This window comes from Oryctolagus cuniculus, chromosome 5 (assembly GCF_964237555.1).
Source record: "Oryctolagus cuniculus chromosome 5, mOryCun1.1, whole genome shotgun sequence".
Classification (NCBI taxonomy): domain Eukaryota; kingdom Metazoa; phylum Chordata; class Mammalia; order Lagomorpha; family Leporidae; genus Oryctolagus; species Oryctolagus cuniculus.
Genome location: NC_091436.1, coordinates 45,115,968 through 45,139,624, shown reverse-complemented (window position 1 = coordinate 45,139,624; position 23,657 = coordinate 45,115,968). Strand labels below are relative to the sequence as shown.

General features: G+C 39.8%; 1 protein-coding gene across 6 annotated transcripts in view; it reads left to right on the top strand.

Moving 5' to 3' along the window:
* The window catches only part of NKAIN2 (sodium/potassium transporting ATPase interacting 2), a 1,172,348-nt gene that overhangs the window by 1,081,480 nt on the left and 67,211 nt on the right, over nucleotides 1–23,657 (top strand). The window lies entirely within an intron of this gene.

Here is a 23,657-nt window from a genome sequence, read left to right as displayed (position 1 = left end):
TTGCCCCTCTTCCAGGGCAGCTCTCTGCTGTGGCCCGGGAGGGCAGTGGAGGATGGCCCAAGTCCTTGGGCCCTGCACCTGCATGGGAGACCAGGAGAGGCACCTGGCTCCTGGCTTCAGATCAGCGCGATGTGCTGGCCGCAGCACGCTGGCCACGGCGGCAAAAAGGAAGACCTTTCTCTCTGTCTCTCTCTCTCTCACTGTGCACTCTGCCTGTCAAAAAAACTAAATATATATATATATATATATATAATGAAAACAAATTACTAGAAAAATGAAACCATTAGATACACTTTGTATTATTAGATTCAATAAACATAAAATCACTGTCAATTTGCTATAAAAGTTTTTTTTTAACTTTTATTTAATGAATATAAATTTACAAAGTACGACTTATGGATTACAATGGCTTCCCCCCCATACCGTCCCTCCCACCCACAACCCTCCCCTTTCCCACTCCCTCTCCCCTTCCATTCACATCAAGATTCATTTTCGATTATCTTAATATACAGAAGATCAGCTTAGTATACATTAAGTAAGGATTTCAACAGTTTGCTCCCACACAGAAACATAAAGTGAAAAATAATAGATGATTTTTTTAAATGATGATGAAATCAGATCAGACCTATTGTCATGTTTAATCCCAGTGAGAGTCAAGTTGGGAATTGATAATTTCTTTTTTTTTTTACAGAAGATCAGTTTAGTATGCATTAAGTAAAGATTTCAACAGTTTGCACCCCCATAGAAACACAAAGTGAAATATATTGTTTGAGTACTCGTTATAGCATTAAATCTCAATGCACAGCACATTAAGGACAGAGATCCTACATGAGGAGTAAGTGCACAGTGACTCCTGTTGTTGACTTTACCAATTGACACTCCTGTCTATGGCATCAGTAATCTCCCTATGCTCCAGTCATGAGTTTCCAAGGCTATGGAAGCCCTCTGAGTTCTCCGACTCTTATCTTGTTTAGACAAGGCTATAGTCAAAGTGGAGGTTCTCTCCTCCCTTCAGAGAAAGGTACCTCCTTCTTTGAAGACCTGTTCTTTCCACTGGGATCTCACTCACAGAGATCTTTTGCCAGAGTGTCTTGGCTTTCCATGCCTGAAATACTCTCATGGGCTTTTCAGCCAGATCCGAATGCCTTTGGGGCTGATTCTGAGGCCAGAGTGCTATTTAGGACATCTGCCATTCTATGAGTCTGCTGAGTATCTCACTACCCATGTTGGATCACTCTCCCCTTTATTTATTCTATCGGTTAGTGTTAGCAGGTACTAGACTTGTTTATGTGCTCCCTTTGACTCTTAGTCCTTTCATTAAGAAACAGTCAGGAGAGTGAAGAGACAACCGACAGAATGGGAAAACATATTTGCAAACTATGCAACAGATAAAGGGTTAATAACCAGAATCTACAAAGAGATCAAGAAACTCCACAAAAACAAAACCAACAACCCACTTAAGAGATGGGCCAAGGACCTCAATAGACATTTTTCAAAAGAGGAAATCCAAATGGCCAACAGGCACATGAAAAAATGTTCAAGGTCTTTAGCAATCAGGGAAATGCAAATCAAAACCACAATGAGGTTTCACCTCACCCCGGTTAGAATGGCTCAGATAAAGAAATCTACCAACAACAGATGCTGGCGAGGATGTGGGGAAAAAGGGACACTAACCCACTGTTGGTGGGAATGCAAACTGGTCAAGCCACTATGGAAGTCAGTCTGGAGATTCCTCAGAAACCTGAAGATAACCCTACCGTTCGACCCAGCCATCCCACTCCTTGGAATTTACCCAAAGGAATTTAAATTGGCAAACAAAAAAGAGGTCTGCACCCTAATGTTTATTGCAGCTCAATTCACAATAGCTAAGACCTGGAACCAACCTAAATGCCCATCAACGATAGACTGGATAAAGAAATTATGGGATATGTACTCTTTAGAATACTATACCGCAGTAAGAAACAACGAAATCCAGTCATTTGCAACAAAATGGAGGAATCTGGAACACATCATGCTGAGTGAAATAAGCCAATCCCAAAGGGACAAATACCATAAGTTCTCCCTGATCGGTGACAACTGACTGAACACCAAAAAGGAAACCTCCTGAAGTGAAATGGACACTATGGGAAATGGTGACTTGATCAGCATAGCCCTGACTGTTAATCAACAACTTAATACATTATCCCTCTTGGTAGTTTTTTTGTCTGTTCTACTTAATATGACTGGTTTAATTCTGTAATTAATACACAGTTATTCTTAAGTGTTGAAAATTAACTGAAATGTGACCCCTGTTAAACATAAAAGTGGGAATAAGAGAGGGAAGAGATGTATAATTTGGGACATGCTCAAGCTGACTTGCCCCAAACGGTAGAGTTAGAAACATACCAGGGGATTCCAATTCAATCCCATCAAGGTGGCATGTACCAATGCCATCTCACTATTCCAAGTGATCAATTTCAGTTCACAATTGATCATAATGAAAGGACTAAGTGTCAATTTGCTATAAAAGTTTAACATTTAATTCCCATGTGTTGTTGCACACTGATAATGCACAACTTACAAACACTTTTGCATAACACAGTATCAATGTTAACCCACAAAAACATATCCCAGCATTTCCCACATTGCAACTATTTGTTCAAACATCCACATGAGACTGGCATGAGACTGGGAGTTCTGTAAAAGGACACCCAGCACTTAACACGTGGAGGTGCACAGTAAGTATTTGATGAATGAATGGGAAAGGGGCCGGAGGACAAGGAACATAGGCCTTCCTGCTGTTAACACCTATCAGCACCCTTATACTAGATACACTGACATTCTCTTGGGATCCCCTTAGTCTGGCTTCCAAGAACTCCAGCAGCTTCCTTATCACCTTTGGTAGCTGCTCCACCCATGTGGCCTCATAGGTTCCAACATATATATAATACAATGCTGTCTCTCTAGCTTTCCACAAAGGTGATCACAAGACTTTCTACAGTTTAAGTGTATCAATGCCAACCGCTTTTTTTAAAAGATTTATTCATTTTATTTGAAAGGCAGAGTTACAGAGAGGCAGAGGCAGAGGCAGAGAGAGAGAGAGAGAGAGAGAGAGAGAGACGTCTTCCACCTGCTGGTTCACTCCCCAGATGGCTGGCAATAGCCGGAGCTGCACTGATCCGAAGCCAGGTGCCAGGGGCTTCTTCCAGGCCTCCCATGTGGGTGCAGGGGCCCAAGGAGTTGGGCCATCTTCCACTGCTTTCCCAGGCCATAGCAGAGAGTTGGATCAGAAATGGAGCAGCCGGGACTCCAACCACCAGCCATAGGTGATGCTGGCACTGCAGGCGGCACCTTCACCCACTACGCCACAGCGCGGGCCCCTTTTTTAAAAGGAAACATTTTAAAATACAATAAGCAAATATGGAAGAAGTTATAAAAATTCCTGAGTAAAGCATATATCTGGCTTCTTCTTTCCTGGTCTTCGGAAATTATAAACATTGAAGTCCTGTACTTTAATTCTGGGTTTCTCTATTTCCTCTCATTTGATTTATTGAGCCTCTGTGAGAATATCTAAGTCCTTTATTGGAACCATTTGATGCTTCCCCCAGATCTGATATTAATGTCTAATCTTTCTTAAAAAAAAAAAAAAAACGAAAAAAGAAACACACAAGTGTATTAGTTTTCCATTACTGCTGCAATAAATTATCATAAACTTAATGGTCTCAAACAACAAAAATTTATTATCTCACAATGGTAGGTTGAAAGTCTAATACAGTCTCATTGAGCTGAAATTATGGGTTTGGCAGGCCTCCATTCTTTTTTGGAAGCTCTATGGGGGAATTTGTGTCTTTGATCATTCAAGTTTTTGGAAGAATCCAGTATTTTAAGGCTGTACGACTGAGTCCCAGTGTCCCTGCTGTCTGCTGATGGCTGTCCCCAGCTCCTCGTGGCCACAGTTCCTTAGCTTGTGGCTTCCAATCATGGCTGGTGCAGTCTGTCTCATAATTCTAGTCTAACCCCAGCTCTCTGCTTTTAAGTGCTTCTATGATTAAACAGGACCCATCTAAAGAATCCTGCATGATTTCTACTCTGAAGATCTATAACTTTGATCATATCTGCAAAATTCCTTTAACCATATAACATATGATGTCCCTCAGTTCTAGGGAACAGAAAGTGGACATATATAGGGACTTTATTCTGCATACCATAACAGGATAGTCATAATTTTATTCTGGGTGAAAAAGAAAATTGAAAGTATAAGTTATTAACTTCACATCCTTGAGTGCCCTAAACTGATATGAGTACTCTGGACAAGGTTTTACATTGTAAGGTTTGTGGTGGGCTTTATGCTGTGTTCTTTTTTTTTAAAGATTTATTTATTTATTTGTAAGTCAGAGTTATACAGAGAGAGGAGAGGCAGAGGCAGAGACAGAGAGAAAGGTCTTCCCTTCCATGGTTCACTCCCCAGATGGCTGCAACGGCCAGAGCTGTGCCGATCGGAAGCCAGGAGCCAGGAGCTTCTTCCAGTTTCGCACGCGGGTGTGACGGCTAACATTAATATATAACATTGGTGCCATGACTCGGATAGCCTCATATTGGTAATCCAGTGTCCCCCAGTGCTCTGGGGTCCTGGATTTCTGCCAGTCGCAAAACACACCGGACACTGGAGTAAGGGAAAGGGTTTATTGGGGAACACCCTACAGACTGGAGTGACGGGGTGGCGAAGGAAAAAGAGAGAAGGAGACTGTAAGAGAGAGAGACAGAGGAGGGAGAAGAGAGATGAGAGGAGGAGAGAAGCCAAGAGAGGCCAAGAGAGGCCAAGAGAGCGCAGGAGAGGAGGACCAAGAGTCAAGAGCCAAGAGAGCACGTGTTCAGGAACAGGCCCTTTTAAAACTTTGCCTGAGGGCGGGCAGGGAAGCAGGAGCAGTGAATCCCACTAGGATGGGGGTGGAGCCTGGCTCCCCTAGCTGGGCTGTGCGGCCCCACCTGGCTAAAACTGCGCCAGTTTCCTAACACCCCCAAACAGGTCCACTGACCCAATACAAAGCAATTCACTGACATAGGGTAGTGGAAGAAAACAGGTATTTATTGCAAAACAAAAAGCAAAGAGCTGGGCAGCTATTTCTTAATTATTAGGTTCCCTGAGGAGTTAGGGGTGAAGGTTCTTATGACTGCAACTGGGGTTAGAGGTGCATGATCAGGCCATATCCAAGTTCCTGGTTGGTCAAGTGGTGCTCATGATCTTTTGATTGGTCAATGATGCTGTGTTGTTTAGAGAATTTATGTTGGCCAGGTGGGCTCCAGTTTGGGGATTACCTGCAGTGACAGTTACACAGTTACATTCCACCTGCACCTGGAATTCCTCTATACAAATCCTTCCAGAAAATACTGGCCATCAAGGTTTTTATCTTTTGAAGAAACAAATGACTCCTTGAGTGATGGTTAGAAGTTTGAGGTAAGTCAGCTTGAGCATGTCCCGAATTGCACATCTCTTCCCTTTCTTATTCCCACTCTTATATTTAACAGCAATCACTTTTCAGTTAAGTTTCAGCACTTAAGAAGAATTGTGTATTGATTACAGTATTCAACCAAAAGTATTAAGTAGAACAAACAAAAAAAATGCTAAGAGGGATAACATATTAAGCTGCTCATCAACAGTCAGGGTGAGGGCTGATCAACTCACCGTTTCTCATAGTGTTCATTTCACTTTAACAGGTTTCCTTTTTGGTTCTCAGTTAGTTGTCACCTATCAAGGAGAACAAGTGGTATTTGTCCCTTTGGGATTGGCTTATTTCACTCAGCATAATGTTTTCCAAATTCCTAACAGGGATCACTTTTCAGTTAAAATTTAAACACCTAAGAATAATTGTGTGTTAATTACAGAGTTCAACCAATGGTACTAGAACAAAAAAAAATACTAAAATGGATAAAGTATTACATTGTACATCAACCGTCAGGACAAGAGCTGATCAAGTCACTGTTTCTCACAGTGTCCATTTCACTTCAACAAGTTTCCCCTTTGGTGCTCAGTTAGTTGTCCCCAATCAGGGAGAACATATGATATTTGTCCCTTTGGGACTGGCTCACCCTGACTGTTGATGAGCAGCTTAATATGTTATCCCTCTTCGTATTTTTTTTTTTGTTTGTTCTACTTAATACTTTTGGTTGAATACTGTAATCAATACACAATTCTTCTTAAGTGCTGAAACTTAACTGAAAAGTGATTGCTGTTAAATATAAGAGTGGGAATAAGAGAGGGAAGAGATGTGCAATTCGGGACATGCTCAAGCTGACTTACCTCAAACAGTAGAGTTAGAAACATACCAGGGGATTCGAATTCAATCCCATCGAGGTGGCATGTACCAATGCCATCTCACTAGTCCCAGTGATCAATTTCTGTTCACAATAGATTGTAATGATAGGACTAAGAACCAAAGGGATCACATAAACAAGAATAGTGTCTGCAAATACTAGCTAATAGAATAAAAAAGGGAGAGAATGGTCCAACATGGGAAGTGAGATACACAGCAGACCCATAGAATGGCAAATGTCCTAACAGCACTCTGGCCTCATAATCAGCCCTTAAGGCATGCGAATCCGGCTGAAATGCCCATGAGAGTATTTCAGGCATGGAAAGCCAAGACACTCTGGCAAAAAAAAAAAAAAAAAGAAAAAAAAACCCTAAATGAAAGATCTCCACGAGTGAGATCCCAGTGGAAAGAATGGGTCATCAAAGAAGGAGGTACCTTTCTCTGAAGGGAGGAGAGAACTTCCACTTTGACCATGGCCTTGTCTAAAAATTATCAGAGTCAGTGAACCCAGGGGGCTTCCATAGCCTTGGCAGTTCATGACAAGAGCCTAGGGTGATTACTGATGCCATAAACAAGAGTGTCAATTTGTTAAGTCAACAACAGGAGTCACTGTGCACTTACTCCTCATGTAGGATCTTTGTCCTTGGTGTGCTGTACATTGAGATTTAATGCTATAACTAGTACTCAAACAGTATTTTTCACTTTATGTTTCTATGTGGGTGCAAACTGTTGAAATCTTTACTTAATGTATGCTAAACTGATCTTCTGTATATAAAGAGAAACGAAAATGAATCTTGACATGAATGGAAGGGGAGAGGGAGTGGATAAGGGGAGGGTTGCGGGTTGGAGGGACGTTATGGGGGGGAAGTCATTGTAATCAATATTCTGTACTTTGGAAATTTATATTCATTAAATAAAAGTTAAAAAAAAAAACACAGTAAAAAAAAAAAAAAGAAGTTTGTCAGGACAGCCATATCGCTCCTTCAAGTCAATGAATTCCTTTTGATAAAGAATGGGCAAAGACATCTTGGGCAAAATACACAGACAATAGGCTGTGTCCTTCTTTTACATTGTAGGGGTTCCTACGTTTGAGGAACATTTTGAGCCTTCAAAACTATGCATGAAAGCGTATGACACAGTGTCTGTCATATAAGAGATAAAACTAACTGTTAGGTTCTGGTTTTTTGTTTCTTTGTTTTCCCTACAGAACCTCATTTCTCCTTTAGGCTGCAGCTCACTGTCTATTCTGTCACAGATACCTTCCATATTTAGTAAGGCTGTAACCCTGGCTCTTCCATAACTATACATGTGTAACACTGCCATACGTAAGTGGACAATGTCTATACCTCTCCATGCCTTCTTGCACATTATAAACCTCTTGAGTGGAAGTCCATAGCACCTGGCAAAAATTTATGAATAAAACTTTGGATGGATGGATGGATGGGAGAATGAATGTAGAACCTAGCATAGTAACTGACAAATTATACATAGTTAAACATATGCTCAATTTAACCTAAAACTATATATTTTTTAAGTATATCTTCCTGTTGTTTCTTCTTTTTATCTCTTTAAATGGCTTGCTTATTAAATGGCAATGCCTGTGTATTTACAATTTTATGCCTATAACCATGATTAAATTCCTAAAAATTCCTGTATGATAGCTTCATTCAAGAAACACTGTGTTTCAGTGCCATTTGACTAGTGATCCAAAAAGATACTATTATTTTGGAGGGAGAAAATGCTAGCATTTGGGGATTCTGGCAATACCAGAACAGATTCTTAAAAAGCTAACTGCTAACATAAAATAGTCTCAACAGGTAACATAAATAGGGTGAGGAATGTTTGGAGACTTGGTAGTGTCAAAGCCATTGTGTTTGTGAATTGGCCTTACCCAAAGGCAAAAGTTAATTTTCTGATATCTTCAAGATAGGTGGTAGTCTTACAACTTGGAGCAAGACAGACACCCAAGGACATTAGGTTCCTGTCCTCCCAGAGCAATCAGGTGGTAGGGACAGGACACACTCTTCCTTGATGGTTACATTTCAAAGGATAGGACCCAGGTCATTGAAAAACACATCCCTGGATTGTGAAGCTGGCAAGAAGCTTTCAAAGGGGTTTACATCCCAAAGAGGTGGAGAAATAATTTACATTTAAAAGTCTTCTAGAGTAAATGTTCTAAGAAATGAGAGATAAGAGAGGGCTTAGGGATAGGAAGAAGCCTGCTTATCTAAAGTTTAGTCAAGCATTGGAGAACATGAAGACCCTCTAGGCCAGTAAGAACCCATGTTTGTGTTTCTGAATTAGAACTGATTAGTTAGAGATGTCTCTTGAAAAACAGGATAGACTTCTGAAAGTCAGCTTCTTAATGGAATCTATTTATCACCACACACTTCAGCAGGTCTATTGAATGGAAATTGAATTGAGGAGCTGGCACTGTGGTGTAGCAGGTGGTAGTGGGTAAAGCCACCACCAGTGCTGGCATCCCATATGGGCAAGGTTTGAGTCCTGTTGCCCCACTTCCCATCCTCTGTTATGTCCTGGGAAAGCAGTAAAAGATGGCCCAAGTCCTTGGGCCTCGGCACCCAGTGGGAAGACCCAAAGGAAGCTCCTGGCTTTGGATTGGTGCAGCTCCAGCCGTTGCTGCCAATTGGGGAGTGAACCAGTGGATGGAAACCCTCTCTTTCTCTCTTTCTCTGCCTGTCCTTCTCTTTCTATGTAACTCTGACTTTCAAATAAAAATAAAATAAATCTTAGAAACAAAAAAGAAATTGAGTGGAGCTAGCTCTTAGCTGAACTACAGTAGATATAGGCCCAAATACTTAGATAAAAGGAAACTTTGGTTAATAAACACATTTAAATCTGGCTTCATACCGACTTATATGCAGAAGTTTCCATATTTCAGAAAACACTATTTGGGGCTGGTGCTGTGCTGCCTGCAATGCCAGCATCCCATATGGGTTCTCGTTCATGTTTCAGCTGCTCCATTTCTGATCCAGCTCCCAGATGGGCCTGGGAAAAGTAGGGGAAGATGGCCAAGTGCTTGTACCCCTGTTCCCATGTGGGAGACTTGCTTAAAGCTCCTGGCTCCTGGCTTTGGTTGCAGCCATCTGGGGGTGAAAAAACTGATGAAAGATCACTTTCGCTGTCTCTCCCTCTCTATAAATTCAATTTTCAAATACATAAATAAATCTAAAAAAACACTATTTCTTCAGAAAATGTTATGCAACATTTATGTAATTTTTTAAGTTGCCAACACTCTTTTTTTTTTCATTTTTTATCTATTTATTTATTTGAGAGGCAGAGTTAGAGAGAGAGAGAGAGAAAGAGAGGTCTTCCATCTGCTGGCTCACTCCCCAAATGGCCACAACAGCCAGAGCTGACATGATCTGAAGCCAGAGCCAAGAGCTTCTTCCTGGTCTCCAACATGGGTGCAAAGGCCCAAACATCTGTATCATCTTCCACCACATTCCCAGGCCATCAGCAGGAAGCTGGATAGGAAGTGGAGTAGCTGATACTCCAACTGGCACTCATGCAGGATTCTGGCATCACAGGCAGAGGCTTAACCTACCATGCCACAGTAACTTTACTTCTCAACTCGCATTTTTCCAACAATTCAAAGGCAATGGAGGTCATAACCACACAGCATGGTCCGTTTGTTTCATTGTTCTAATTACAGAAGAGGTAAGAAAGAAGAGTAAGCTCAGGTATTTCTATTGGAAGGGCATTATGATTAACCTCAGACATCCCCAAGAATAATTTTAAAATCCTACTGTTTTGACATTCTTCCTTTCACTCTTTATATTATACAAAGAAAGAAAGAAAGTGGAGGTGTTAAGTAAAATGTGGGTTGTAATAAGAATAAAGTTATTTATTTTTCTTCTTCCAGTGTTTCTTTTATTTTCTTCAAGTTTTCTTCTATTTTTCCTTTTCATTCCTACCTGTATCCTTTTCTTTGCATTTTCTCCCATTCTTAACATAATCAAACTTTCTGGTTATCAAAATGATACACTGGTTTGTATGTGTGTATGTGTGTATTTGGAAGATGAGCAGTTTATAAAACCTAACCAGTTACATAGAGCAACCATCTCATTTATGTGGCCTCTACTAAAGACTACTTAGCAGAGCTTTGCTGGGGTCCTGTTTATGTCAGCAGAGTTCAAATGTACATTCCTGTTTCTATGCTCACTACAAAGACAGGCTACAGAAGAACCTATAAGAAAGCATGTATCCTATAAAGGTAGGAATGAATTCTGCTCATGAAATTAATTCTATTTGTGAAGTTCATTGTGTTCATGAAATTATACTTGCAAAATGAATCCTGACATATATACTGAAAACATTCCAAATGCCTGTTAGACAACACAACAGCAAAATGAGCAAGAAAATACTCAAATTTTAATTATTGTTCCTTCTCATTCTTGTTCTCTTGGCTCTTAATGCACACTTTCGGGGCTAATTTTTAAAAACTTACTTCTTTTAGTGAGTTTCTGCTGAAGAGGTCAGGTGAGGTTAGGGTCTTTATAGTAAGTCACAATTTGTCAGTGTGAGATTCTATAATACTCATCATTTCTCAGTTAATTAACCTGGATATCTCCTTGGATATCTTACTTTTATGAAATTGGAAACTGGTTTCATGTTAGTGATTGTACCAAAATGAGCTTTAAAATGTAAAAGTCGCTAATCCTCTTTCAGAAGGGCAAGTGTTCCGTGTCACCTTGTCTGTAGAACAAAATCTCTTTCTGAATGAAGGATGCAGCTTTACTAAACTGCACACTCTGATTATAAATCAACCAGTACAATAACAGTACTGCAGACAAAACCTCCTAAGATAATCTCTTTAGCACAAAATTGTATTCCACAAGATGAAAATCCTAACAATAATGTGATTTCTGTCGGTTTAGCTTTTCATGCATGCCATTTACACTAAGATTTTTTTTTTCAGACCCCTATTGCCAGTTCAACCTGGAAAAAAATGGCTTATTATATGTTCAAGGTTCATATGCATGAACCACAGTGAACACAAGGCTTATGAGAATTTAAATCAGGAGTCAAAATTCTAGAGATTGAAGGGCGTTAAGAGAAAGGAAAGAAAAGTGATTAGAAAGCCATGATTGACTCCTGGAGAATAAAGGAACTAAGACATCCTGCCAAACTGTGCCACCTTGGGAAGGACTGAGGGATCTCTGAAGAGTATAACTTCAAAGAAACTGGAATTGTTTATTTTTGCCCCTGGGAGGTGTAACTGGGGTTAATGCAGGTGAAATGTAAAAAGGAAAAATCCAGGATGTGTTTCAGGAAACATTTCTTAATAATGGGGCATTTTACAATATTATCCCAATGGAAGTATTAGAATCCCTTTTCTTTGAGTTCTTCAAACTTCAAATTGGAAAATATATGGGAAAATTATCTATAGAAGACAATCTCATACCAGTCCTCAAGGGATGAATTATGTAGAACAATCAGATCTTCCTCAGTTCTAAATTCTATGACTCTAGTTCAGTAAGTTCCTCAATGGCAAAATTTTCAAAGTTTTTTTTTTTCAAATGCTTCTATGAAACAACTGAGTTACAAGCAGGTTCTGATAAAATGAGTTTACAATCTTGTACTACAGTCATTGAGATGTTTGCCTGAGAACCTTGGAAATCTGAAGTCATTTGCAGTGACCTCTGTCTGTATTTATGTTAGTAAGTGCTGTTAATATAAAATGCCATATGATAAACAAAGTTATGAAGAATGTCACCAGCAAACTGAACTAATTGGTAGACTGATTTCCCTGTCTCATTCAATTTCTCATCATATCATTTAATTCACTGAATTAGAATTTATTAAGAATCTCCTGTCTTATAGTCACTAAGTAAATGCTGGAGATAAAAATGAAAATGTTTAATAATGTGTAATTTTCCATCCTCTTTGAATACACTCTGGATAAAAACTTGTGTCTATTCTACCATTTCATGCCCTAACCCAATGTCTGGCACAAATATATTTATTGAATAAATGAATGAATACCCACACTCCAAGATGGTCGCATTTGACAGATTAGATTTCATGAACTCATTTCATGCATTTTCTTCAGAGTGCTCATTATAAAAAGATATGTTTTAAATAAACAAAAGAAGTGATGGTTTAAGTGTACTGCCCAAGATATTCCAACTCATTTAATTCTGGTTTAAAGGTCCAGAAAGCCAAGGTTGGCTATCTGAGGTCCCCTTTTCATTCCCAAGTGCAAGAGGGAAGTAGTAGATACAGTCAAGTTTACTCCTTCTGCTGTGTCAGGGCTGGGATAAAGACACTGGAGGAAATCCACTTATGTTTTCCTTGGAAAGGAGGGTGGGATTCAGATCTGTACAGAATGTTGGCTACCCTCCCACTATGAACAGCCTCCGCAAACACCCCAAGTCAAGAATACTAGCCCTCCATTCTAGTGGAAGAATATGTAAATGGGGGAAAGATAACTTAAGCAATGAAAAATAAGAGGCAGAATGTGGAATTCTTAGAGATATCTATTTTTAAAGCTTTATTGATTTATTTATTAGAAAAGCAGACTGGAAAGAAAGAGAGAGTTCTTTCATCCACTGGTTCATTTCCCAAATGCCCACAACAGGTAGAATTGAGGTAGGCCAAAGCTAGGAGCCAGGAACTCCAACCAGATTTCCCATGTGGGTGATAGGGACCCAAGTATTTGAGCCATCATCTGCTTCTTCCCAGACACATTAGCAGAAAGTTGAATTGGAAGTGAAGGTGCAACCCAATTCCAGGCACTTCAATATAAAATGCAGATGTCCCTAGTGGCACTGCACAACAATGCTTACTCCTAGAAAGATGTTATTGACTGAACCATAAGCTCAGGAGATTTTCAAATTACGGAAACCCTTGATCCTCTTCCCGAGATTGTTAGAGTTTATATCCAATCAAGTGAAGACTATCAATATACCTTGGGAATGAGCCAAAGATTTTTGTCTGCCTTCTTCATTGCTCTATTTATGTACTTAGAATGCTGCCTGTCATATAGTAGGCACTCAAAAATATTTATTGCATAAATTGATAAATGAATCACTGACAATCAATAAAAGCACATGCCCACAGTTGTTTTTCTCATGTCTACATCATCAGTAATTATACAAGAATTATATACTTCAACAGAGGAATGTATTGCCTACATAACCATTTCTATATTCCCAGCCATTAGGATGAGTCAGTAACAATAGCAAAATTATTTATAATAACAAAAATTCAAAATCCCTTTTTATTAATGACAATATGAGCTATGTTATCATGCTAACATTTCTTTCTTATTGCAGCTCCAGAATAGTTACTACACCTGATGAGCTAGTTTGATGATAGTTTTCATATCACTTGCCCCATCTGACCTTTCTCTCTCCTCTCTTGCCCCCTCTCTCTTCCAGTCTCACTTTTGCTCTCTCTTTCCCCTTCACTTTTATATTTAGAACACATCATTTGACACTGTATAAGAGTTGGTAGCTGGTATTAGTTTACTAGGGCTGTTTTAGCTAAATACCATAGACAGCATGGCTTAAGCAACAGACATTTCTTTTTTCACAGTTCTAAAGGCCAGAAGTCCAATATCAAAGTACTGGCAAATTGGTTTCTTCTGAGACCTTCTCCTTTGACTTCCATATTTTGCCCTCTCTCTATGTCTTTATATTGTTTTTTTTCTCTATGTGTATTTATCCCTGATGTCATTTGCCAAATTTCCTTTAATAAGGACGCAAGTCAGTTTGGACTAGGATCCACCCTAAGGGCTTCATTTTAATTTAGTCACTTGTTAAAGACCCTATTTCCAAATATAGTAAGATTTTGAAGTATTGGGTCTGTGGGCTTAAATGTATGAATTTTGATTGGAGGTCACAATTCCATTAATTTAAAAAAAAAGCTCAGAAGGAGCTGGCGCTGGCATAATGGGTAAAGCCACTGTCTGTAGTGCTGGCATCCCACATGGGCACCAGTTTGATCTCTTCTATGTCCTGGGAAAGGAGCAGAAGATGGCCCAAGTCCATGGACCCCTGCACCTGCATGGGAGACCCGGAAGAAGCTCCTGTCTTCGGATAGGCCCAGTTCCAGCCATTGTGGCCATTTAGGGAGTGAAGCAGTGGATGGAAGACCTCTCTCTCTCTCTCTGCCTCTGCCTCTCTGTAACTTTGCCTTTCAAATAAATAAATAAATATTTTTTTAAAAAGAGAAAAACCTTTCCTTCAGAGAGAACCACTTAAAAATGCATGGAATTGAAAAATACAATAATAAAAGTTTATAATTCAAAGTAGGTTATGAGAAATGTGAATTCCAAAGGTTATGTTTTGATGAATATGGTGCTTTTGGGGTTTCATTGATTAAATATTTGTGGTTTTGTATTTGAATGAGAAAAATATATGAGCTAGGCTTGGCTTCAGGAAGAAACTACTAACAGCAATGGACAGGACTTGAGTAGTTAAAGTGGAAGAATGCTGAGGGGAATAAATTGCACACATCTCAGTGGCAAAAAAAAAAATTATGGATGTATTAATGCATAGAGAATTGATCTGGCTGGAACACTGACTACTGGAAAGTAGTGTTTTGCAAGAACAAGAATAGAAGTGCCCCTTGAATAAGAAGTGTGGAGGAATTTAAGACTACAACAGCTAGGTGGGATTTCACTAGACGGTCAAGGAATTTGGATTTTACTCTGTCTATAACAGAAAAACAGTAAGTCAAAAGTCAAAGTGTTACTGATGGTCCTCTTTTATACATGTGGCTTGATTTTTTTGAATATACATGACCTGGAGGACTTCTTGTTCAGTGAAATAAGCCAGAAGAGAAAAACACCACATGATCTCACTGACATGTACAATCTAATAAGTCAAATTCACAGAAGTAGATAGTTAAATTGAGGTGCAATGAAGTTATGATTTTCTTTTCTTATAATGCCTTTGTCTGGATTGGACACCAGAGTAATTAATGTTAGCATCGTGAAATGAGTTTGGGAAATTCTACCCTCTTCCGTTTTTATGGACAGAACATGAGAAAGATTGATACTAGTTTTTCATTAAATGTATGATACAATTTAGCAGCAAAGTAGATATGGACTTTTGTTTTATGGAGCACTTTTCATTACTTATTCAATCACCTAACTCATTATCAGTTTAGATTTTCTCTCTTCCTGATTCAGTCTCCATAGGTTGCATGTTTCTAGGAATTCATTTTTTTATAGGTTGTCCCATTTGTTTGTGTGCTGTTGTTCACTGTCCCTTATACTTTTTGTATTCCTGTGGCTTCAGTTGCAATGTCTGCTGTTTCATTTCTGATTTTGTCAGTTCATCAGCAACAATTTTTAAATTTCATATGTACAACTAAAGATCTGAAGATTTTATTTTGGCAAAGCAACTATCTTTAGTTTCATTTATCTCTTCTATTATTTTTCTGATCTATATCTTATTTATTTCTGCTCTAATCTTTGTTATTTTTCCCTTCTACCCAAATGTGACTTTTCTTTGTAAAATGAATATTGGTAATAAAACAGACCCTTGAGTATTGTTTATGCTCATCACCAATTCAAAATTACAGAAGATATCAAACCTGATGCTAGATCTTATTGACTACTGTGTTAACAAAAATGCACCAATATAATTTTAAATATTTTGATTACTATAATTCTATATAATTGATTTCTTCTTATTGGTTGACTTCAGTTTTATATAAATTATAACAGATAGGCAAAGGAGTCTATGGTATGAAAATGGTTAAGAATCCGTACTTTAAGAGTAGTCTGTATATTACTCACATCTTGAGGGAAGGGGCTTAGTGGAGAGAACTCCCTTGTATCATGTTCCTCCTTGATGTAAAAAAGTCTACGGGTAGGCTGTCACTTTAACTTCTAAACCATGCATTTCTTGTACTTACCATACTTTTTGAGTCAATCTCTCTGAGCCTTCCTAGACATTTCTTGCTATGTGAGAGCTGACAATAAATGTATTTTATCAATTTAGTTTACTCTAGAGTCAGAACAGGCAGGAGTAAATCAGCTTGAGAGGAATAAAGCATACTAAGGAGAATTCTATCAATTAAATATGAATGCAAGAGCATATTTATTCTCTTGATTTATAATACTTTTAGGTAAAATTCAGTTTTTTGAATCAGCTAATCACAAGGATGCCTAAATGTTTGGAATGTTTTGGCCCGTCCCTTAACTAAGTTCCAGTAAGGCTAAAATAGAAATGCAGTTTCCACTTAACCAACCTCCACAAAACAATTTGAAAAGGTTATGAAATGAAGTCTGAGCCCCTCAAATGGAACTTGCCGTGTTAAGTACAAACTGAAATCATTATCATTTCTGTAAATGTTTAGATATTCAGATCTCATATGAAACATATAACTTTCATTTCAAGTTATCTGTGTAGAGAAAGATGCAGTCAAAGCATGTTGCAGTGGAAATACCCACTCCTCTTCCTTCTGTGAGAAGTAATAGGGTTCCAATGAATAGCTTGCTGAGATTCCAATGGCTTTATCAAAGGAGATCCTGGCCAGTTTTTCCAACAATACTTAAAAGCCTCCCTTCATGATTTCACAGCATTCATAGACAGACTTCAACAATCAAGAAGGAAATGTGTGTTTTCCTCTTTCTTGGCTCAGTTCAGTGCCTGGTGTTATCAAGCTGCCACACAGCAGTTCTGTCCTGAATGGCGCCTGTGTGACTTGGATGCTATTTCATAGAGTCGCACTGGATCCTCTTATGTCGCGCCAATTAAATTATCTTCTCCAGCCTTTATTCCTGCAAAAGAGGTTCAGACAGAGATGAGGTCACACTCCTCTTGTACAGTTTGTGAAATAGTGTGGTAGGCCCTACGAAGACTATGAGCAGGCACAAGCCCTGAAGCCAAGTCTTCCCTAGCCTCCATGGTGGAGAAACTGAGTCTCTTCACCTCCTCTTGTACACAACCAACATATCTCTAAAAACTGCAAAGTCCTCTTTAACCTCAGATAACTACATTTTAGCACTACCCAATCATGTCATAAATGTGAGATTCCACTATCAGTGTGTCAATTGAATTATACATTAGATACTCTAGGAGCTGAGAGGAGGTTATTAAATTGATTGTGTTAGGCCAGCGCCGCGGCTCGCTAGGCTAATCCTCCACCTTGCAGCGCCGACACACCGGGCTCTAGTTCCAGTTGGGGCGCCGGATTCTGTCCCGGTTGCCCCTCTTCCAGGCCAGCTCTCTGCTGTGGCCAGGGAGTGCAGTGGAGGATGGCCCAAGTCCTTGGGCCCTGCACCCCATGGGAGACCAGGAGAAGCACCTGGTTCCTGCCATCGGATCAGCGGGGTGCGCCGGCCTCAGCGCGCCGGCCGCAGCAGCCATTGGAGGGTGACCCAACGGCAAAGGAAGACCTTTCTCTCTGTCTCTCTCTCTCACTGTCCACTCTGCCTGTCAAAAATAAATAAATAAATAAATTGATTGTGTTAGAGGACTCTGGGGACCAATAATTGACTCTATCCTATAGTTTTATAAAGCTATTTCTGTTCTACAAATCTAAAACAAAATTACATCTTTAGAAACTATATAGATATTTGTTGTTTTCAGGTTTTACAGCCCACACTTTGCCTCATCTGATTCTTCCCCCATCAGAATGTTTCATAAGACACAGCGGAGATAATGAGTGTTTTTCAAAAAAATAAAGAATAATAATAGAATTTTAACTGATTTAATGCTAACACTAATGTATTAGCTTTTCATAAAGAGTCAGCTGGAAACTCAAGCTGAAGACTTAGAGGAGACTACAGAGGCTTCTCTAAAACACTTATTTAAAGTGCTTCTAGGCCGGCGCCGCGGCTCACTAGGCTAATCCTCCGCCTGCGGCGCCAGCACAGCAGGTTCTAGTCCCCGTTGGGGCGCCAGATTCTGTCCCGGTTGCTCCTCTTCCAGGCCAGCTCTCTGCTGTGGCCCGGGAGTGCAGTGGAGGATGGCCCAAGTGCTTGGGCCCTGCACCCGCATGGGAGACCAGGAGAAGCACCTGGCTCCTGCTTCGGATCAGCGCGGTGTGCCCGATGCAGCACACTGGCCTCAGCAGCCATTATGGGGGTGAACCAACAAAAAGGAAGACCTTTCTCTCTCTCTCTCTCTCTCTCACTGTCTATCTGCCTGTCAAAAAAAAAAAAAAAAAAAAAAAAAAAAAACATGAAAGGCAAAGTTATGACATGGGGGAGAGAAGTAATGCACAGAGAGAGAAAGATCTTCCATCTGCTTGTACATTCCCCAAATGACCACAATGTCCAGGGCTGGACCAGGCCAAAGCCAGGAGCCTTGAACCTCCTCCAGATCTTCCACATGGCTGCAGAGGTCCAAGCACTCAGGCCATCCTCCACTGCCCTCCCAGGTGCATCAGCAGGGAGCTGAATCAGAAGTGGAACAGCTGGGACTCCAACCAGTGCTGATATGGGATGCCGGCTTGGCAGGCAGTGGCCCAACCCCCTATGCCACAATGCTGGGCCCCTCAGGTAGTCTTTTGATGACAACATTACAAGTCTAACTTATCTCATTCATACAGTCAACTTTTTGAGGCCACCATTTGTATTTCCTTAGAATATTTTTCACTGTTGCTCTATGTTTTTAATTGAGGTATAATTTATGTAAAATAAAATGGACATATTGTGTGCATCCTTTCTAACAGGGTTTGCTAGCTTCACCCTTTTTTTATTTCTAATAATTTTAGCTTAGTTTTACAGTGGTAACACCTTTATGTAAATGGAATTGCACCTAATATATGCTTTCACATCTGCCTCCTTTCACTCAGTATAATATTTAGTTTGGGTAAACTCTGTTTATCAAAGAACTTTTTACTTTTCGTTAAGTTGTAAAATTTATTAGTATTATAATCTCTTATTAACTTTTCTTTTTCCTTTTTAATTTTATTAACATAAAAAGAACATATTTCATGTATTTCATGGGTACAGTTCTAAGAACATAATCATACTTCCTTTCCTCCCTATCTCCTTCCCCCAAACCACCTCCTTCCTTCCTTTCTTTTTTTTAAATTTTTACAAAAGCGTAATTTCAATCCACTCTATAATCACAGGCTTAATGCACCACTATCCATAATATTCAGCAAGCAAAAAGAAGAAAGACAACAATTCCACAGGAGTATAAGCAAGGTCTAAAAACAACAATCAAATCACAGGATGTTCATTTCATTTCATTTCTATACATTTTTTGGATTCTATATTAACTACTACATATCAGAGAAAATATATAGTATTTCTCTTTTGTGACACTAAGCATAGTGATTTCCAGCTGCATCTATTTTGCTGCAAAAGGCAAGATTTCATTTTCATTCTTTTTTTTTATAGATGAATAGTATTCCACACTTTCTTTTTTTTAATTTATTTTATTTTATTTTATTTTTTTGACAGGCAGAGTGGACAGTGAGAGAGAGAGACAGAGAGAAAGGTCTTCCTTTGCCGTTGGTTCACCCTCCAATGGCCGGCGCAGCCGGCGCGCTGCAGTTGTCACACTGTGCTGATCCGATGGCAGGAACCAGGTGCTTCTCCTGGTCTCACCATGGGGTGCAGGGCCCAAGGACTTGGGCCATCCTCCACTGCACTCCCGGGCCACAGCAGAAAGCTGGACTCCACACTTCCTTTATCCAGTCCTCAGTTGAGGGACATCTGCGTTGATTCCATATCTTAGCTATTGTGAGTTAGCTACAATAATAATGGGTTCCAAATAACTCTTTCATATGCTGATTTCATTTTGTTTGGATAAATTCCCAGGAATGGGATGGCTGGGTCATATGGTAGATCTATTTTCAGATTTCTGAGGAATCTCCATACTGTCTTCCATCTTCCATAGTGGTTATCCTAGATTACATTCCCATCAACAGTGTATTAGGGTATCTTTCTCCCTGCATCCTCACCAGCATTTAATATTTTTTGATTTTGGGATGGTAGCCATTCCAACTAGGATGAGATGAAATCTCATTGTGGTTTCACTTGCATTTCCTTGATGGCTAATAAACCTGAGCATTTTTTCATGTGAATGTTGGCCATTTGTATTTCATCCTTTGGAAAATGCCTGTTAATGTCCTTTGCCTATTTCTTAACTGGATTTTTTGTTGTTGAGTTTCTTTTTTTTTTCTTTTTTTTTTAAGGTTTACTATTTATTTGAAAAGCAGTTATGGAAAGAGAGAGAGAGAGAGAGAAATCTAAGAGAGAGAGAAATCTGTCTTCCATCTTCCATTCCCCAAATGGCCACAACAGCTGGAGTTGGGCAGGAGCCAGTAGCGTCTTCCAGTTCTTCCATGTGGGTGCAGAGGCCCAAGCACTTGGGCCATCCTCAAGTGTTTTGTTGGGCACATAAGCAGGGAGCTGGAAAATATGTGGAGTATCCACATTTCTCTCTGTCTCTCCCTTTCTGTAATTCTGCCTCTCAAATAAATATATAAATTTTTTTAAAGGGGGAAAGGCTGGTTCCTTGGTGTAGTAGGCTAAGCCTCTGTGCCTGTGGCACCAGCATCCCATACAGGCACTAATTTATGTCCCAGCTGTTCCTCTTCTGATCCAGCTCTCTGCTATGGTCTAGGAAAGCAGTAGAAGATGGCCCAAGTGCTTGAGCCCAAGCACCTGCATGGGAGATGTGGAGAAAACTCTTGGCTCCTGGTTTCAGATCTGCCCTGTCTGGCTATTGTGGACATTTGGGGAGTGAACCAGTGGATGGAAGACATTTCTCTGTCTCTCCCACTCTCTGTCTATAACTCTGCCTCCCAAAAAAATAAATAAATCTTAAAAAAAAAAAAAATGGGGCAGTTGGGACTCAAACCAGCACCCATGTGTAATGCCAGTGTTGCAGGCAATGACTTAACCAACTGTGCCCCCAAACCAGCAAATAAAATGCTTTTTAGTTTCTCTTGCAGCTTCTTCTCTAATCAATAGATTTTAGATATTTAGTGTTTTATTTTGAAATATTTAGTGATTATTTAGATATATTATTATTACTTTAGAATATAACTGTTGAGATCAGAAAGCATGATCATTATGGTTTCAATGTTATTTTCCATTGTACATCTTCAATTGTTTTTAGCTATACTAATTTGCATTAGTTTATGGTTATTATGATTATTAAAATGTACATACATAACTTACCACAACAGGAATTAAATTTCTAATTCACATGTGAGTGCAATGCAAGAACATTTTAAAATATAATTCTAATTCATAATTATTGTATGTTATTGGCATATAATCTTCTTCAGCATCTTAACTACCTAATAGGTTTCTATTTGAAATTTGTAATTAATTGTCTTTTAAAGGATGAAGAAAGATAAAAATAACATTTCATATGTATCTATACATTTACATTTAAAGGGCCCTTCCTCCTTTAATATATCTAAACTTCCACTTATCCTTTCTCTTCAACTGGAAGAACTCTCATTAACACTTTTAATAGTGCAGGTCTGCAGGCAACAATTTTACCCAGATTTCATTTATTGCTTTCTTTATTGGAGAAAAAAAAGAAACACTGGACTTGAATATTGAATGCTAAGTTGACAGATTTTTTTTTCTCAGTAGTTTAAAAATAAATGTTGTCTTTGGGCAGGAGTTTGGCCTAGCAATTAGAACACCACTTGGAATGCTTGCATCCCAAATAGGAGGTACCAGGGTTTGAATCCCAACTCCACTCCCACTTCCAGCTTCCTGCTAATGTATATCATGGGAGGCTGCAGGTTAGGACTCAAGCATGGGGACCCTGCCACCCAAATGCAAAACCTGGATTATGTTCCCACCTCGGCGGCAGTCAGGCTCACCCCAGCAATTGAGGGCTTTTGGTGAGCCAAGATGAGTGGGCTCTGTGTCCCTCTCTCCCTCTCAAATTAGGAAATAAAAATTTTCGGCCGGCACTTTGGCTCACTAAGCTAATCCTCCGCCTTGCGGCGCCAGCACACCGGGTTCTAGTCCTGGTCAGGGGGCCGGATTCTGTCCCGGTTACCCCTCTTCCAGGCCAGCTCTCTGCTGTGGCCAGGGAGTGCAGTGGAGGATGGCCCAGGTGCTTGGGCCCTGCACCCCATGGGAGACCAGGAGAAACACCTGGCTCCTGCCATCAGATCAGCACGGTGCGCTGGCCACAGCGCGCCAGCCGCGGCGGCCATTGGAGGGTCTCTCTCTCTCACTGTCCACTCTGCCTGTCAAAAAAAAGAGGGGGGAGATAAAAATGTTCAAGACAATCACTACTGTCTTGTAGCCTCTGTTGTTTCTAAACAAAGTCAATGAATTTTCTAATCATTCTATCTTTGCTTGCTGTTTTTAAATAGCTTTTTTAAAATTGTAACTAACATAATAATTGTACATATTTATGGGGTATCATATGATGATTCAATACATGTATACATTGTATAATATCCTGCCAGGTTAAACACATCTATCTCCTGAAATTTTTATCATGCTTTATGTAAAATAAAATTAAAAATCGTATCTTCTAGCTTTTATGTTTGTTTTTAGAAAAAAATTATCAATGGTCACCATACTGTGTATCAGAGCACCAGAACTTCTTACTGCTCTCCAGCTCTAACTAACTTTTAAAAATTTTATTTATTTATTTGAAATAGTCACAGAAAGAGATTGGGGTGGGGGGAGGAAGAGATCTTCCATCTGCTGGGTCACTCCCCAGATGGCTGGACAATTCCCACTTTTCCCTGGGTTTCCCCCCAAGCCTTTTGTAACCAGAATTCTACTCATAACTTCTATGATGTCAGCCTTTTTAGATTCCACGTAGGAGTGAAATCGCGTGGTAATTTTGGGGGGGGGGGGCTTGGTTTATTACACATAACAACCTGATCTTCAGTTCATCCACGTTGTTGCAAATGACAAATGACAACAGCCAGGACTGGACCAGATAGAAGCCAAGAGCCAGGAGCGTCATCTGGGTCTCCCTGGTGGGTGGCAGTAGCACAGGTACTTGGGCCATCTTTTACTGCTTTTCTCAGGTGAAAAGCAGGGAACTGGATTGGAGTGAAGTCAGGACACGAACCGACAACCATAAGGGATTCAGTGTCACAGGCAGCATCCTTGCCCTCTACACCACTGTGCCAGCCCCTAACTTAGAACCTATTAATTAACCTTTCCCAATTCCCACTTCTCCCTGGGTTTCCCCCGAAGCCTTTGGTAACCAGAATTCTACCCATAACGTCTATATCAACCTTTTTAGATTCCACGTAGGAGTGATTTTTTTTTTTGTGCTTGGTTTATTTCACATAACAACCTGACCTCCAGTTCCATCCACATTGTTGCAAATGACAAGATTTTATCTTTTTTATGATTTAATAGTATTCCGCTGTGTACAAGTACCACATTTTCTTTATCTGTTTGTCATTCTATGTTTGTTTCCA